Below are 5,994 nucleotides of genomic sequence, written 5' to 3' on the forward strand. Positions count from 1 at the left end.
GGCAGGCGGACTCTCAACCACTGTGCCACCAGGGAAGCCCTATATTTACTTTTTAGTAAGTATATTTACTTTTATATTTACTTTTAGTAAATAAAGTTACTTTATAGTGGAGAAACTTCGTAGAAACCAGTTTGACCAAGTGACAAAGGTCAACATCACCAAAATAAGATATACTGGCATCATGAATCCTGCGATGTGCACTGAGGACACAATTTCATTTCTGTGATATTCTTGCCAAAAATTTTTTAACTTCATTTCAGTTATGAGAAAACATCAAGATTGGAATTGAGGAACATTTGACAGCATAACTGATCAATACTGAAAAGTGTCATAGGTTATGAAGGACAAGAAAAACTAAAGAACTGTTACAGACTGCAGAAGACTACGGAGAACTAATAACTAAATGCAATGTGGGTTCCTGAGTTAGATCTTGGAACAGGAAAAGGACATTAGTGGAAACACTGTTGAAATCAGAATAAGATCTGGGGACTCTAAAGAGTCCACCTTCCAATGCAGGGGATGTGGGTTTGATCCCTGGTCAGGGAACTAAGATCCCACATGTTGCAGGGCAACTAAGCCCACGTGCCACAACTACTGAGCCCATGCGCCTCAACTAGAGAGGCCACACAGTCTGGAGCCCGCACGCCACAACTAGAGAGAGAAAATCTGCAAGCCACAACTAGAGAGAAGCCCACGCACTGCAATGAAGAGCCCACGCACTGCAACTAAGACCCAACACATCCAAGAATAAAATAAATTAATTAATAAAAATGGAATAAGGTCTGTAGTTTACCTGACACTAGTAAACCAATTTAATTTTTGTTTTTTATAATTGCACTATGATTATTGTATACAGTATGATATACACACACAGATTGTTGTGTGAATTATTTGCATAAAACATGTCTTTCACAGTAGGTTGAATATTTACAAAGGCAAAGATTTCATTTTTAGTTTAGGAATGAAGTGCTTATCATATATACATACACCTACTAGAGTGACAGATACCAAGATATTACAAAGATTATTATCTGGATGCTGAGATTATGGGGGGTTTTCTTTGCACATCTGCATTTTACACAACATTTTTGTGTATTTTTTAAAACGCAAAAAACTGATATTGGAGAATGATCTTCATATATGTTGAGTGAAAAAAAAAGATGGTAAAAGTTGTGTAGAGTATAATCCCATTTTTGTAACAAAATATAAACATACATAAAAAAAGGACTGTTAATAGATACTGAGGTGTTATCGGTGTCAGGTCAAAGAGGTGCAAGGTTAGTGTTTCCTTCTCATTGCTTGTCTCTTTAATAAATTATCTACATTAAAAACACATATTCTCCAAGTAAAAACAAGGGAATGAACACATAAACTCCCACCTGATAACCCAGTAAGACGAGAGTAACTGAATCTTTAAAAGGTTTAAACTCACCAAAATGGGAGAAAGGAACAATAGCAACAGCAGTTTGAAGGGTAGAAAGCAGGCTGACAGCAGACAGACTACTTGGATGACCCCCCAAAACTGAATCCTAAGCCAGCCATAGAGATGGTGAGACCTATTCTGATGTGCAGATTCCTCAAATGCTCAGGAACAGGCAGAAGACCAAGTACCTCTGGATGGGGAGTGGTTAAAATAAGTTGGAACTTGGTTTAAGGAGCAGTTAAATCCCCATTTCCACTCCTCAGAGATGAGTGACCCCACTCCAGCAGAAGATGGAAGTATTTTTTTCTCTGGAGAGGGTATCTAGACTAGAAACACTAGGCACAGTTGAGAGGGGCTTAGCTGTGCTAAAATCAGGGCACTAAGTGAAAAATTAACAGATGCTGGGACCCCCATGCCCAGCCCTCTACGCACCCTTGGCTGCCAAAATGCTGTCAGCCAGGCTGGAGACATGGCAATTCTATTCTGGGAAAGTTGCCCCACCTGCCACAAAATGACCTAAAGAAGCTCGTATGGGAAGTCCCCCAATGAAACAACAAGCCAACGGCCCTCTAGTGAACACCACCAGCACCACACACACACACACGCGCGCACGCGCGCACACTCAAGGCTTTCAATCTACTGTTAGTCCTCCACTCTTAAATATCATCAGGGAATCCCGGATCACATGATATCCAAGGAAAGTCCATAACATGAAAGAAAAAGATCAAAATAAATTTAAAAGAAAAAACATGGAGGAAATAGAGACTATGTATGGAGAAGGAAACTTTTTAAAAATACCAATTATCAGTAAAAATTTCAGATTGCTAAGAAAAGATATCCATCAATGAAATAAGAACTTGATGCAATTAGACACATGCGTATTCAGAGAAAAGTATAACACCCTTGGGATGGAAGCTAATGTTATGGAAATATCCCAGAGAAGAGAAAATTTTTGAATAAAAAATAAGAGAAAAAGATAAAATTAGAGCACTAGTCTATGAGGTATATAATCCAAAAAATGGTAGTTCCAATAAGAGGGAAGAGATAGAATAGAGGAAAAAGTCGTAAAACATTTAAAAAATATCCCAATCTAAGTGTGACTATAGAAATATCTTCTTATAAAAAGTGAGAAAAAGCAAGGTGCAAAATGTATATAGTATACTACCTCATGTGTAGAAACAAGACAAAAATAAGACCATATATTCATAGTTGCTTATATTTATATAAACTCAGGATACACCAAAAAATTAATAAAAAATAGTTATTTGGGGGGCGGGTGTTGAGGCATTTCACTGAATTTTTTCATATATTTCATTTTGATTTTTGAGCCATGTGAATGGAATACCTATTCAAAATTAGAAGTAAAAATAAAATTACTCTGCAGGAACCAGTGTTGTGGTAGGGAAACTTGAACTATAACTGATGAGTTGCTGGAGACTCAGCATGATCAAGTCTGAGAGATAAAAACTCCAGGGGACCCAGTCATGGGGGGCACACTTTTGTGAGTTTTGCCTCCAGGATCTCACCAGGTCCTCACAGTGAATATCAGAGAAAAGTCACCTCATGCTTCAGGCAGGGGGAAGGGAAATGAAATATTTTGAAACATGCCAGAGCATTCTGTTCTGCTTAACAAGTCTGCCCTCAGGAGAAACTATTTTATTTATTTATTTATTTTATTTTTGTCTGCGTTGGGTCTTTGTTGTTGCGCACGGGCTTTCTCTAGTTGTGGCGAGTGAGTGCTACTCTTCATTGTGGTGCACAGACTTCTCATTGCGGTGGCTTGTCTTGTTGCAGAGCACTGGGCTCTAGGCGCATGGGCTTCAGTAGTTGTGGCACATGGGCTCAGTAGTTGTGGCGCACGGGCTTAGCTGCTCCACGGCATGTGGGATCTTCCCAGACCATGGCTCAAACCCGTGTCTCCTGCATTGGCAGGTGGATTCTTAACCACTGCACCACCAGGGAAGCCCAGGAGAAACTATTTAACTAAAGCCTAATCTGCTGGAATTTTATCAGAGCCTGACTGGCCTAAGAGAAGAGAAACACCCAGCTCCAACGGGCTCTAGCCATTCTGTCCCACTGAAGGGTGAGGGGACTTAGAGGCATGTGTGAAGTTCATAGTACAGAGGGACAGGCTCACTAAAAGAGTAAGACCTACTACTCATAGGACTGCAGAAAGCTACGCCCCCAACATACACAATTTACCATCACATTAATAAAGGCATATTTACAGCAGTTCTTTTTATCCAATACATTATATCTGACTATCAAGAAAAAATTATGACATACTAAAAGGCAAAAAGCACAGTTGGAAGAGACAGAGCAAGCAAGAGAACCATACTCAGACATGGCAGGGATGTTGGGATTATCAGACCAGGAATTTTAAACAACTATAAGATGCTAAAGGCTTTAATGGATACAACAGACAAGATGCAAGAATGGATGGGCAATGTAAGCAGAGAAAAGGAAATTATAAGAATGAACCAAAAAAAAATGCTAGAGATCAAAAACAATGAGAAAAATGTCTTTGTTTTGCTTATTAGTAGACTGGACGCAGCTGAGAAAAGAATCTCTGAACTTGAGGATATCTCATTAGAAACCACCAAAATTGAAAAAAGCAAAGAGAATAAAAGAGAGAGAGAGAAAAAGAACAAAATATCCAATAACTATGGGACAACTACTAAAGGAGTAACATAAGTATAATCAGAATTCCAGAAGAAGAAAAAGAGAAGGAACAGAAGAAATATTTGAAACAATAATGATGGAAAAAATCCCCCATTTAACGTCAGACACCAAACCACAGATCCAGGAAGCTCAGAGTACACTGAGCAGGATAAATGCCCCACCCCCAACCCCTCTCTCCAAATACACGTAGGCATATCATTTTCAAACTACAGAAAGTCAAAGATAAAAAACTCTATTTATTCATAGAAACCAAGACATGGAAACAACCTAAATGTCCATTGACAGATGAATGGATAAAGAAGATGTGGTACATATATACAATGGAATACTACTCAGCCATAAAAAAGAATGAAATAATGCCATTTTCAGCAACATGAATACAACTAGAGATGATCATACTAAGGGAAGTAAGTCAGAACGAGAAAGACAAATACCATATGATATCACTTATATGTAGAATCTAAAGTATCCTGTGATAAACCATAATGGAAAAGAATATGAAAAAGAATATGTATATGTATAACTGAGTCACTTTGCTGTACAGCAGTAATTAACACAACATTGTAAATCAACTATATTTCAATTAAAACAAACTCTAAAAGAAGCTAGGGGTGGGGGTGGGGGAGGGATGCCTTACCTATAGAAGAATAAAGATAACAATTACACTTGTTTCTCTTCAGAAATCATGCAAGCAAAGAGTGGAGTGAAATATTTTAAATGCTAAGAGAGAAATAAAAAAACAAACACCACCAACCTAAAATTCTGTACCCTGCAAAATTATCCTTGGAGAAACTATTTAACTAAAGCCTAATCTGCTGGAATTTTATCAGAGCCTGACTGGCCTAAGAGAAGAGAAACACCCAGCTCCAACGGGCTCTAGCCATTCTGTCCCACTGAAGGGTGAGGGGACTTAGAGGCATGTGTGAAGTTCATAGTACAGAGGGACAGGCTCACTAAAAGAGTAAGACCTACTACTCATAGGACTGCAGAAAGCTACGCCCCCAACATACACAATTTACCATCACATTAATAAAGGCATATTTACAGCAGTTCTTTTTATCCAATACATTATATCTGACTATCAAGAAAAAATTATGACATACTAAAAGGCAAAAAGCACAGTTGGAAGAGACAGAGCAAGCAAGAGAACCATACTCAGACATGGCAGGGATGTTGGGATTATCAGACCAGGAATTTTAAACAACTATAAGATGCTAAAGGCTTTAATGGATACAACAGACAAGATGCAAGAATGGATGGGCAATGTAAGCAGAGAAAAGGAAATTATAAGAATGAACCAAAAAAAAATGCTAGAGATCAAAAACAATGAGAAAAATGTCTTTGTTTTGCTTATTAGTAGACTGGACGCAGCTGAGAAAAGAATCTCTGAACTTGAGGATATCTCATTAGAAACCACCAAAATTGAAAAAAGCAAAGAGAATAAAAGAGAGAGAGAGAAAAAGAACAAAATATCCAATAACTATGGGACAACTACTAAAGGAGTAACATAAGTATAATCAGAATTCCAGAAGAAGAAAAAGAGAAGGAACAGAAGAAATATTTGAAACAATAATGATGGAAAAAATCCCCCATTTAACGTCAGACACCAAACCACAGATCCAGGAAGCTCAGAGTACACTGAGCAGGATAAATGCCCCACCCCCAACCCCTCTCTCCAAATACACGTAGGCATATCATTTTCAAACTACAGAAAGTCAAAGATAAAAAACTCTATTTATTCATAGAAACCAAGACATGGAAACAACCTAAATGTCCATTGACAGATGAATGGATAAAGAAGATGTGGTACATATATACAATGGAATACTACTCAGCCATAAAAAAGAATGAAATAATGCCATTTTCAGCAACATGAATACAACTAGAGA

The sequence above is a fragment of the Lipotes vexillifer genome, unplaced genomic scaffold, assembly GCF_000442215.2.
Source record: "Lipotes vexillifer unplaced genomic scaffold, Lipotes_vexillifer_v1.1 scaffold217, whole genome shotgun sequence".
Classification (NCBI taxonomy): domain Eukaryota; kingdom Metazoa; phylum Chordata; class Mammalia; order Artiodactyla; family Lipotidae; genus Lipotes; species Lipotes vexillifer.